Genomic DNA, 13,783 nt, shown 5'->3' with positions numbered 1-13,783 from the left:
AAGCTCGATGTGACTACACATCTCAGCATGCTGTATGAAGAAATTAAGAACATAATTGAACCCATGAGGGGTCGAACTTACCAAAGTAAATAATTTTACTCACGGCATGGACTCTGTCCCAGCATACACCAAGTGAGTTTGGACTAAACAAACACGCCCACTGGGGGCCAGTATGCCAATAAAAAATGCCGGAAATCAAATGCTGTGAGCTGTTGATGTACCGTCCATGCAAGCCCAGGAAGAAGAGGAGAATTCCTTGAAAAGCGTCTGCTTTGATAATTTGAGTCGGAGCGAGATGACATGTTGCATTTCAATACCAACGGGAGAACACAGTTGAGTGACCTCTTAATGCTTCTGGGCATCTTGGTTTCAAATATATATATATATATATATATATATATATATATATATATATATATATCGTTTGGCAGACTTTTAGAAGCAGAATTCTCAGGCAGCATATCTAGGAGCCTTGCTCAACACACAATCAGCATTGTCATACCCCAGATGTAGACAGAATAAACAGCATAGTAACATTAATTCAACAGTTTCAAACTGGGACTCAAATCCAAGCCAGAACATTTCTACAACGTCTAGGCACGATAGTCTTGTATTTCAAAAGTCTCACGTGCCATACTATACATGAGACTTCTCCAGGAATGTCTCTGCCATCAGTGGACACAGTCACTGGGTCAACGTCACGATCTAGTGTTGGTAGACTGCCGCATACATCACTCTGCAATGGTGGCATCCACAGAATTTATCCAAGGGGCGGCAGTTTCAAGACCAAGTTCCACAAATAATTCTCACAGCATATGCTTCCTTGATTGGTTAGAGAGCTCATCTACAAAATCTCACAATTCAGGGTACATGGGACTCCAAACAGAAAGATCTCCATATCATTCACCTATAGCTGCAAGCTGTTCACGTAGAAGTGAAAGCCTTCCTGCCTGACGTACAACACAAAGTTGTCCTAATTTGAACAGACATATAGCAACTACGTATTGCATACTAAAACGGGGGAGGACATGCTCTCTCCAATTATCTCAGTTAGCACAGAAAATATGGAGGATATATTTACATCACAACATTCATCTCCTAGCAGAACATGCCTCAGGGACAAGCAATCAAGCTGCAGACTTTCTAAGCAGGATGCAGCAACAAGTCGATGAATGGGAACTGCACCCCACAGTGCTCCTACTATACTTTCAAAGCTGGGGGTTTCCACAAATAGATCTGTTCGCAACCCCAGAAAATACAAAATGCCCAAACTTTGCAAACAGGTACCCACAAGTGCAAGGGCAACAGTCTGTGGGTGAACTGGTCAGGGATATTTGCATACGCCTTTCCTCCTCTCCCACTACTTCCATTCTCAGACAAACATTTCTTATAATGATACTTATAACCCCAACATGGGCTTGCCAACCATGGTTGTCAATGCTGTTGGAGCTCTCGCTAGTCCCACCTTCTCACACAGAACATAGGAACACTAAGAGACCCCAATCCCAAAGAAACAAAACTTGCAATATGGCTTCTGAAGTCTTAGAATTTGGATACTTAAACTTACCACAGTAATGTGTGGCCATTCTTATAGAAGCTAGCAAACCTACCACAAGGCAATGTTAGACTGCTAAATGGAAAATATTTGTTATATACTGCCAGAAACTAAAACATCAACATCCTTAACACAAAAGTACAAACAATAATTACTTACTTATTGCATTTGCTAACCACAGGGTTGACCTTTCACTTCAATACGATTACACCTGGATCTATTGCTGCCTATTTGCAAAATAGACAACACTTCTCATTATTTAAAATACTTGTTATCACAGCTTTTATGGAAGAACTTAAGAATCATTCCTCCCACACTTCCACCTGCACCAGCATGGAACTTAAACATCGTACTAACGAAACTAATGGGGCCTCCATTTGAACCACTCCCCTCTTGTCAATTGCACTTTTTATCCTGGAAACTGGCATTCTTAATTGCTATTACTTCACTTAGAAGAGTCAGTGAAATTCAGGCACTTACCCTTGAGGAACCTTTCTTTCAAGTTCATAGGGACAAGGCAGAACTTATGACGAACCCGAAATTCCTTCCAAAAGTGGTTTCTCAATTTCATATTATTCAATAGAATGACCTGTTTTTTCCCACAACCAGATTAATTTACATACTTTTAGACGTTAAAAGAGCCCTAATGTATTACATATACAGGACCAAAACATTCAGAAAGACTAAGCAATTATTTATTACCTTCACACCTCCTCACATAAAGGGAATTTCTAAATCTGGAATTTCAAGATGGATAATCAAATGCATCCAAACTTGCTGTGCTAAAGCTAAAAGGCTTTTCTGTTCCACCCAAAGCTCACTCCACTAGGTAAGTAGGATATTATGTGGGTTTTTCTTTAGGGAACATTCCTATTACTTATATTTGCAAAGCAGCAACATGGTCCACTCCACACACATTCACAACACATTATTGTGTGGATGTCTTTGCATGTCAACCAGCCAATGTTGGCCAAGCTTTTTCTAAAAACTTTCAAACAACTGCATCCCCCACAGATTAACCACTGTCTATGGGGAGGGACTGCTTCACAATCTATACAAAGCATGTGTATCTGCAGCACACATACCTCGAACGGATTAGGATTAGGTTACCCTGTACGCATCTGTTCTTGGCATGTAGTGCTATAGATTCTCATTCTCCAGCCCTTTTCCCCAGAAACCCTTTGTAAGTTGCAGTGTATATATTTTACATACTTGCATCGTATTGATTCTTACAACGTTTTCGCAAGGGGGAAACATGGTGGCAGCAGGCTAGGCTGCTGCGGTGCTCCGTACCTGAGCTCCTGGTGGCGGCTTGTTTCACCTTATTTAACTATTTTTAAGACGGTTTTCTTGACGCGGAAAAGAAAGGAGAGGAAAAAAAGAGAAGCCATAGGATGAAGAATGGTTTAATTTCAGATTAATAATCTGTTTTTGTCGTCTTCCTGACCTCTTCTTCCTGAAAGACGTCTGTTTTCTCTCTCCATGTGTTTTTTTTCGTCGGAGGCAGAGGCACAACACTCGCGGACAGCTGCATCCACGCCCGACGCCGCCAACGGCCCCGCTGGGTCTGTGGCTCTGGTCTTTGGCCGCCCTGGAGCTCAGGAGAGGCAGAAAGCTCTGGAGTCTTCTGCAGGTTTCTTGCGTCGGCTCTCCTGGTTGCCGGGAGAGTGAGAGAGCTCCAGCGGCTACGGAGGTGGTGGGGGTGGCGGCGGAGGGGGGGGCTTGACAGTGGTGACTTCAGCTACTGCTCAGATCGCTCACAGTGAAAGGAAGAGCACGGATTGTGCAATTTCAGTATTGCCAGTGATATCTGCAGCATACCAGCTACCTCGGCGCAAAGGTAAGCGCGTGTATAAAAGGAAAGAGGCTAGAGGTGCAGATAACTCGGCTAACTCAGACATAGTCACAGCCGCAGCCCTGAATGTTGGTTTAATCTCCACAGCAGAGCCTACGACAGATCCTCAGAATATTAGTGCAACCCCGGAGGCATGTTCAGTGAGAAAAAAAAACCTCGTCATATTTGTCTACTGAGGTTAAAGCAAAACGTGCAAAGGGGAGTAACCAGGCTGCTAAGAATTTAAAATCAATGCTCAACCTTGGGTCAAAAATCACGCCATCGCTGCGCTCATATTTTAAGGTCGTGCCACAAATACTAGACCTTACAGAGAATCGGGCTTTATCTTTATACGGTCCTGTAAGTTCTCCCACGGTTCCTGCACAGCTAGAGATACCCCTTCCGTTAATATCTAATCTCTCTTTAAATAGCCCCATAGAAGTGTCACGGGTTTATGGCGTTGAGGCAGAAGGCAGCGTAGTACCTTCAGTTCCTCCCTTGGAAGAAACTCACCTGCAGTCCTCCTCACAGGCAGCCTCATCGCCCCCTTCGTTATCAGGAGAGCCTAGCAGTGTAGAGGGCGATGCCCCTACTACCGTTTCTACCAGGGGTACTGCGATGTAGGGTTAGAGGAGTTGCAGGAGGTACAAGGGATGCAAGGGGATGATCAACAAGGGGTCATGAATACTTCCCCTATTACTGCTATAGAAGGTAGTAATATTGGCACCACTGGTATTATGGCAGCTTCCTTGCAACTAATGTTTGCCACTTTATCAATGGACATTAAAAAGGGTTTTGATGAGTCCACGGCCAACCAGAGGGAAATCAGAACTTACTGTGAATCTCTGGCCAATAAGATTGATGGTCTCACCTCAAGAACAGAAGCTTTGGAGGAAACAGTGTCTGAACTATCTTTACAGGCTAACTCGGAAGATCCTCCCCTTACTACCCTTCGTAGCAAGGAAAATACTGGTTCAAGGCCTAGTCCTATCCAGACTGGACTTTGGAAACGCCCTGTACTTAGGTGCCCCCCAATTCACTCTTAACATTCTTCAGGTGGCGCAGAATTCTGCGGCTCGGACTCTTCTTCAAATCCCCCGGCGTCTTCCAATAAAGGCCGGTCTGAGGACCCTACACTGGCTACCAGTGAGGCGTAGAATTGAGTTTAAGACTCTCTGCATTTCCCAACAAGCCTACTGGAAAACTGGTCCATCCATAAATCATTCTCTGATCACCCCATACAACCCTGTAAGACATCTTAGATCAGCATCCTCAGATTAAAAAATCCAGAAGTGGAGGCCGCTCTTTTTCTTATAATGCCTCAAAACTCTGGAACTCGCTCCCCCTTACAATGCGTTCAGAATCTAATCTGCTCTGTTTTCGCAAACAGTTAAAACCCCTACTGTTCTCTCACCCTGACTAATTTTCTTCTATCTTCAGCTCGCATCTGTCTGTTAGTGCTGGGAGGCCTCAGGGTAACCATCGCGCTTTATACATTTTCTTTTCATCCCCGGAATTAATCATGCCGAAAGTTGAAGGACAAAAGCGGCTTCAGATAGAGCCTTGCCGGATCATAAATTAAAATCAGAGTAACTGTGGGGTAAAAGTGATATACAACTTCCAGTTCCAAAAGTGCCAGGTACTACAATTAAATCATTCTAAAGGGATTTCCCAAGACTATGGTTGCTCAGTGTCTTACCCGATGAAGGAAGGGTGCTTGATATCTTACTCAAGAAAGGGAACAGGTAATGATATCTTGGCCAATCTTGTTTGAAGACATTCCCAGTCATCCGTTTTGTGTCACAACAATCAATACATGGCCATTGCTCAGTTACCTCAAATAGCTACAACTTGTCCATGGACACTGTATTGCTGGAATCCTTAAGATAACACTGTATTCGTAGCATGTGTTGGTAGTAGATACATATGCTTGGCCCAACACTAGATGGCAGGAGTATGCTGAGGCGTTTTCAGCTTTTTTTCTTCTTCAAAGAAGTCTTTAGAATCACACTGTTTAGGGACTCTGATACTCTGTATTGCACATGGTCATCGGTAGGCCTGGGCGGTAAATTCCGTTCTGCTTGCAGAATTTGCGGAATTTGGGTAATTTCGCATTCTGCAGAGAACGCGGAATTGCCAAAAATACCGCAGCATCACTGAATTATTTGTTTGTTCGTACTTTCAAAATGCGTGTTTGTGAGATATTTCTCCCCGAGCACGCAAACAGCGTTCACGAACAGGAAAAAAGCATTGCGAACGGGCGGAACAAGCAATTCCGCGTGTTCGCAGAACTTTTGCGTACTCGCAGAGATTTGTTACCGTTTCGCAGAGCTTTGCATAGCGCGACTATGCAAATTCCGCCCACCGCAGGCCATCAGCTCCTTTGTTAGATTGTTTTTCTCCGCTATCGGGTTCAGACCTCTACTTTGCAGTTCCAAGCTTCAATGCAGTTTTATCAGCCTTTCTGTGAACAATACATCGCACTTTGAAGGGTAACAAAGGTTAAAAGGAAAGCAGACAGCTTATTGTTTTCTGCAGGCTTTCCCCGCCCTCCCTGGCCAGGCATTGTCTTCTATGTTTCACCACCATCTTCATTCACTCGACGCACACATAGTGATGGAAAAGACTCCTTTCAGCTTCTGCCCCAAGTGCTACACAAAGTACTCCAGGCAAGGTCACCATCCAGTCTGCAATAATTGTCTGTCTCAAGAACACAAAGAAACACCTTGTGAAGGGTACCTGGCCTTCTGATTGAAGAAAACGATTTGACTGCAAAGAGTGGAGCTAGGCCAATAGCACAATGCTGGCACACCGAAACGAAGAATCACCTGATATCTTTTGGGACCAGACGCAACCAGATACTGAATAAATCCTCGATGCGGAGGGCTACTCGGAATGCTTTGGGCTTCTGCCTCTTCTTCAAATAGACGCCCCCATTCTTCTTACCGGCACTGGGGAAGGGTCTGACTCTGACCACAAACTTGAAGCCTAACAAAATGCTTCCAAGGGTTACATGAGTACTGTGGTGAAAGCTTTCCACACACCAACAAAGGTAGAAGCACAGGCTCACAAAACCCCTCGGGCCATCTGCAAAGGACCAGACAGTCGTCCCTGTGCCTAAACAACCCTTAAAGTTCACAGAGAAAACTAAAGCACCAGCTCCTCAAAAGTCGAAGCTACGATTGCAGCTTTACCAACATGGAGTGATGTTGTCTTGGGTGACTGTGAAGGCTTCAGTCTGTGGCTCTTTGATGCCAAAGATATTTGGTGTTGTGCTTTTGATGTAGATGACGATATTCTTACCACTGACACTAGTGCCTTTGATATCAACAAAACAGCATGCTTTGGCCACCGGTGGCCCATGTCTCTGTGGCGGTAGTGGGATGAGGTTGAACCCACCTTTGAGGGCTAGAATGTCGGGGTCGATGCTGTCAACATCTAGTCTTGATGTGGACAGTGGTGATGTGAGGGAAAGACTTCACCTCAACTCTCTTTCAGAGGATCCCCCTCTTGAAGATTCCTTACTTACCGGAGTGTTCCTTTTTAGGAGGAGATGCATGAGTGGCTGCCTCATCTAGCATTATCATCTTCCTTCCTCTGCCTTCATGTTCTGAAGCATCCCATATGCTCCCTCTCCTATTGAGAGTTGGCTTGAACATTATTTTGCCAATACTGCAGTTCTTCACAGAAGGGGGTGAGGGAAGTTCTACAACAAAGACTGTGGAGATCCAACTGCTTTCTCCCACAGGAGGGGCACCCATCAAACGGAAATGGCATCATGTGTGGAAAATGTGTCCAAACCGGGGGCAGGATTAGTACACCTAAACCCCACGGCAATATGGGGAGGAGGGGGAATTCAGGTTGAGAGTACTGTGGTACCTGGCAGTACAACCCTCCGCGGTACCGTGGTACCAGTTCTGTTCACAACAAAAAAAAAATAAGAGGAGGTAGTCCTCACTAACTAACCTGTAGTGAGAGCCACCGTGGCCCTTCCTCACCTCCTGACCAGAAGTCAGCTCCCTGCAGGAGAGTTGGCAAAACAATAGCTTTGCTACTCGCGAGTACACCCCTTTTTATTTAAAGCATCTGTTTTACAACCTTTATCAATCAGTTTACCTTGACAAGGATTTTCACGTCCAAATATTTGATATTGGGGAACACCTATCCAAAGTGACTTCAAGGACAGAGAAATAAGATGAGGCATTGTAAAAATAGACACTGAATTGGATGCTTCAAAATCCACAGATCTTTCACTGTTTTACTACTTAAAGTACAAACTATTCTGTTGTACTTTCTCATGTTATCCGGTAAAGGAACTGTTAAGTCATGTTCTTGCACACATTATTTAAGAATTTCATCAGAAAATTAATGTCAATGCAGTGCTTTAAGGACACCAGGACACATTTTTGGGGCCGTCATATCTACTAGCGCACTACTAAATTACATCGGAGCTGAACATCAGGGATGTGCCCAGTGATCCCGAAACGGTTCTCAGAGGGGGGCGCTGTTCTCCGTGTTACATCACTGAAGTCAAAAGGACTGTGAAAAATTCACGCGTTTCACAAAGAACAAGTCTAGTAAATGAGCCACGCCCATTCAGCAGGTGAGTGGTACGTAGCCAGTGGTGCATTTTGGGATACCGTATTGCAAATATTTCGCTAACGCATGCTATGGTAGCTCACTGTCATTTACAGACCGCACATTTTCCATTTCTATAGACACAAAATCTGCACTGGCATGCATCTTTACTGATAAGACTAAATAGCGCACAAACAATGGGGTCGATGTCCGTCCGCCATCCTGTCCGGGGCAGGGACTGTCCGCCACAAGGGCGGAGGTACCGTGCCCCGAATTAGGATGCACCCACAGTGGCGGGTGCATCCCGCATTTTTAACATTGCGGCCGCAACAGGCCCCCAAAGCAAAGCCCTTATGCCTTTCTGTGGCGGCATTGCCGCCACGGAAAGGCATCTGCATCCGGCCATCGTAATATGGCTGGCGGTGTCTGGAGGACACCGCCAGCCATATGAACCCTTTTCCGCCCTGGCCGTAAGGCGACCGGGGCGGAAAAGTGGCGGACGGTGTTTCTGTCCGCCGCGGTCCCCCCGCCATTGTAATATGGCGGGGGAAATTGGTGGCGGACGGGCACAGATGGCGGACGGATCGCCACTGCCTGCATGGCGGTGGCGATCCGTCCGCCATCCTAATCGGCCCCAATGTTTGGAAATCTGGTTTGAGCAAATATTCATCATTTACACCGCACCAAGTAAAGTCTTGATTTGGTTTGATCCCATTAAAATCTTTGTTTCCATCCCACTTCAGAATTACAGGGAAATGTGCTTCATTTGTGCTTTCCTAACTGTTGCTATATATTTAAATATTTGTACAGTTCATTTACAAGTATTTGAAACGATAGAAGTCCATTAAAAAAAATGCAAACTCCCTTTATCCCAACAATACTGCAAGATAGTTCACTTTACAAAGTCCTAAGAAGAAAAGTAAACACCAATCTTATGTTAAAAGCATAAAAGCAGTTTGTCAAAATTGTAGCCTGACATTTGACCACTGGCTTCGAACACAAATTTAAAGGCATCTTTATTGCTCATTCACTTTCTGAACTCCAGTTATTTTGGGCTTGCTGCAGCACCCCGACTGCCAACGCCAGTTGCTGATATGTTTAAACAAATTAGTTATGTCAGATTCTTTTTGTGAATGATTGCTTTTTATTAAGCGCACACAGGACTGTAGAGGGCACGCCGTACTGCAGCATTCATTGAACGCTTGATACCCCATTGCGGGGTATCCTCGGAGCGGGAGCACGAGTTACAATGGCGGAGTACCTGGATATCTGGAAAACACATCAAAGGATTGTTTCTTTAAGCAAATTCAATGGTATTTTTGAGCAAATGGAGGAACAAACTAGGCCTAGCATTTTAAGAACGTTTAAGTGGTTGCATTTTTAAGCACCTCTTATTGACATGAACGTGTCGAGATAGTTTTTTGAGAGAGACAGTCCGAAAGGGCATTGGATTACACTCTCAAATATGCAGTGTGCTGTGCTGCGCTCACCGGTCCCCAGCGGGTTTGTCGGAGGCGGTGCTGTTGCAGTGGCCTACACTGAGCGGGCTGCCAGAGCTTCTGGGCGGTGCTTACTGCCAGCGCTTCTGGGCGCTGGTACTGTATGAGCACTAGAGAAAAATGTTGTGCACGAAAACAATAACGGTTTAAAAAAAACCACCAACAATAGTCAGTGCTTAATTTGTGTAAAAAATGTTTTTTTTAAAGTGCCAGGGCCCTTGTCAGGAGGCCACACATTGCCCCTCCCAATGTTGCAAGTGGCAGTACCAGCACAACCACTAACCATCACACTCCTACAAGTGTGACAGTTCAGCCTATTCCAGGCCTCTAACGCAATAAGAATGGCTTGGGTGGCAGTCAACAGTCATTTGTAATGTATATTGAATTAATAAACTATTATTCTGCTACTTTTTAAATTAGACAGATAGTGCCACCATGTGGCAGACTGTTGCAAGCCCCAGTGTTGACATTAAAGTGCCGGTGCCGAGTACAGAAACTACTGGCTCAGATTAAGCACTGACAATATTGGCCATCTCCCGCGCTTTTGTATGTGTTCTCAGTGACCAGGGATTGAGGGTTTGAACTGCAAACGTGCACACCCGTTCTCCGTCAACAACCTTCCTAGCGTGTCCAGGTGCTCTCTATTGACCGCTTGGAAACATTTTCCTCGCCATATTTCAAAGTCACTGTCCGTTTATGATGCAAACCATTTTTCACTTTAAAACGTAAAAGCGTGTGCGTGTGTCTGCACAGCCTACAAATAAGTAATTCTCGGTCTACACCATCTGCTATTTATTCAGAACTTCAGGGCACTGGACGCCTTTCGTTGAGATGTGAACAATAAAAAACAAACAATGTGCTATTTCAAAGCTTTAAAAAATGACTGTGATGGTAGTGGTTTGTCCTCCTTAAGGTGGGTGAGCCAACAAATGAACACAGAGAGCCGAGTCAAGGGTCAGCACTTATGTCTAAGAGCACGTGCACGTGCCGATCTGTGAAACTATTTAACGTGTAAATCATGCAACAAGCCTGCTAGGATATAGGGGCATATTCTCAAGGACCCATCGACGATTTATCTGCACTTTTCCGCCACAAAAGTGGCGAAAGATTTATCGCCCTATTCACAAGCCTGCGCTAACAGATTTACATTGCCAGTTTTCCTGCGATAGTTGCCGCCAAAAACATTGCCAAGCCAGACAGCGACAATTAACGCTAATCATATGCAGAGTAGGCGTTCCTGTCCAAAAAAATCACGATAACACCACTTCGCCATATTCTCAACGACCAGCCAGATCGGCGATGCGGGCCAAAAACAGGCGAAAAGGCATGTAGCAGCAGGGACTTAAGACCTGCTTTTTTCTGGTCTTGGGTAGGACGAAAGCCTGCAGTAGAAAGGGAGCCCAGCCCAGAGCCACATCTGAAGACCAACAGGTGCCATAGAGCTACGATTCATGCAGCTCGGAGACGCAAGAGGGCCCCAACACCCACCGCCCCCAGGACCATCCCCACCCCTGGACTACCACCGAAAGACAATCTCACACACTCTCGTACTTGTCCACAATAAGAATAATCTGAGTCACTAAATAAATCCAAAATCTTTATTCTGAATATAATGATTCATGAAACAGTATGCGAACCACAGCAAAATGCATGCGGCAAGCATCATCAGCATTGTCACAACACCATAGAATACAAAAGTAGCCGTCATGTCATAATGACTGTGAAAAGGGCAAAACAACTAGGCCAAAATCACCCTCCCCATGGCAGGAAGAAGTTCTGTTACATAACAGAAGATCCCCAGGCGTGATTAGCAGACCCCCAACACGAAAGCCCAAACCCAAAGCACCGCTCCATGGAACGGCTACCTTAGAGTGCCTCAAAAACATGCAACCACAGCATATCAAAGCTTGATTATTCCACATTGCAGCTGTTGCTAACATGTCATGACCAGTTAATAGGGACTGACCAGTACAGAATAACAAAAGACATCGTTGAACGAATTTTCACATCATGAACAGACAGAATTGTGAGTGAAAGCTGAGGACATGAAAATAAATCTGTAAACATGTACAGGCCAGAGGCAAAGTGCCGCGAAAACAAACTCCAGCTGAGACGGGCACAAAAGCAGCAGCACGTGTCAAGCAAACTCATCCTGACTTAGCAATGTCGACAAGGTATCCAAAGGGACACATAACCCCAGATGATAGCCTCCCCCTGGTGAGTCTGTAGGACATAGACAGAAGAAACAAAACAGAGTTCAAAAGTCAGGCAGTGTTCAACATATCGGTGAGGAACTCCTCCCAAAAAATAAGACTTAATCGACGGACCAATGGGTATGTTCGCAGACATGTGCAAAAGGCACTTGAGCTTTTGGAAGAGGAGTCAATAATGCAGAAAGCGTAGTTGCGATGACCTAAGCAGTTAATCCATGAAGGTACGTGAGCAAAGTTCATCCCCGTCCTTGTCAGAAAACAGCGATGACATCCAATTCAGTAAGTCGAAGGAACATTCATGTACCTCATAAGCAGGAGCATCCAAAACCAGCAATGTGTATTGCACAGCATATGTGTGCGCAACAATGACCCATGGATCCAGGTGCCAGATGCACCGGGCAATGATGAGAGAGGGGAGGCTGGTGGACCAAGCCCCACTGCGCTGCTTATCACTGATATTTTAATTGCTGTTGGACGCACCATTTTTCACGTTCGGGTATCCTTTGTTTTCGGCTTCCCAGTGGGTTTACCGTGGACATTTGACGCGTTATCGGGATACTATCGCCTGTTGCTGGCGTGTTGGGAATATGCCGTTAAAACGACGTTGGTTTCCCGCGATGGACGGCGTTGTGTAAAGGTGCGTTCTCCTAGGTTGGCGACGATTATCGCTTGTTCTTGAGAATATCCCCAATACAGTCTTAAATTTTTTTTATTTACAAAAAGTGTATTTATTTAGCATATGGAAGCGTTTTACATTAGTACATCGGATTGTATCTCTGCTTTGAGAAGTAATTATTAACAGTGAGAGATTTTAAACATGAACTGGGACAAATTGCTGCTCCCGCCCTTATGACCATTCTATAAGTGAACTTGGAGACAAACCAGTTGATGTGTCCTCTTCATATAGCCTAGTTTCCTATCGATAGATTAACATGAAAGGCCATTAGATCAAACAAAATATATTATTGTACAGCGTACATCCTGAACTTTCATATTTGTAATTTCTCTCATATCTGATAATGAACAAACTGGAAGTTTGCTGAAATAAAATACCTAGAATCACTTAATTTGGTTAAGTAGGAAAGCCAGAATTGTGCTCAGATTTTCCAGTTTACACTATCTAATTCAGTCACTAGAGGAGCATCTCTTTCCGACATCAAAGGTTGATACTTAGGCCTTAATTCTTGGAGGATGAGTTTAGAGCTTGCAGGCAGAAAGCTCGTTTTATTTTTGACAGTTTTACACAGTGCAGACTTTGCCGAAAGACATAGCCAGCTTCACAAGAGACTTAAACTTTTTTTGTAACCTAGGGAACATTTCTGGATGTAAAGACTATATTCTACATTTTTTTAAGCACAGTTTAACATGGATTGACAAGATGCTGAGCCAAGTACAAATTCAAACTGGATCACCATGTTACACAATCAGCAAAAGTAGCCACTAGACCAGATCACCTCCCGTGATAGTGCCGCTTGTTTTGGGCTCAAGGTCCCAAGAGGACTACGAGCTGAGCCAGGCATCTCTCGAGCTTTCATCGGCTCGCCTACCTCTAGTTTCCAGATTTCAATGGTGCGAATGGATTTGTGCAACCCAAAGGAAGTTTATATCTTCAGACTGATTCCACTGGTGCCGAACTCGTACGCAAGGAGTATTTATTTTATGAGGCAAAGGGGCATATGTAGGTAGCCGTTTGCGATTCGCAAACGCCGTAATTCGGCGAATTTCGGCGTTTGCGAATCGCAAATAGCGTTTTAATATGTAGGTGCCACTTAGCAAAATAAGGAATCGCAAAAATTGCAATTCTTTATTTTGCTTATAGCATTTAAGGAATCGCAATTTTGCGATTCCTTAAATGCTATGTAGGGGTGCTTTAAAAATTGTGATTTTTGCATAAGGAATCGCAAAATACCACCTACTTCAAGTAGACGGTATTTTGCGATTTCCTTCAAAAATGCATTTTTTTTACAAAATTCAAAGTGCCATGTGGCGCACAGACATGCCATTAGGGCATGTATGTGTGCCACATGTACTTACAGGCACATTCCAGGGGTGCAACAGGTGTCCTTTGACGCCATGGCACCCTTGGAATTGCTATTCTCAAATT

The sequence above is a fragment of the Lissotriton helveticus genome, chromosome 12 (assembly GCF_964261635.1).
Source record: "Lissotriton helveticus chromosome 12, aLisHel1.1, whole genome shotgun sequence".
Classification (NCBI taxonomy): Eukaryota; Metazoa; Chordata; class Amphibia; order Caudata; family Salamandridae; genus Lissotriton; species Lissotriton helveticus.
Note: the sequence above shows the minus strand (reverse complement) of the source record.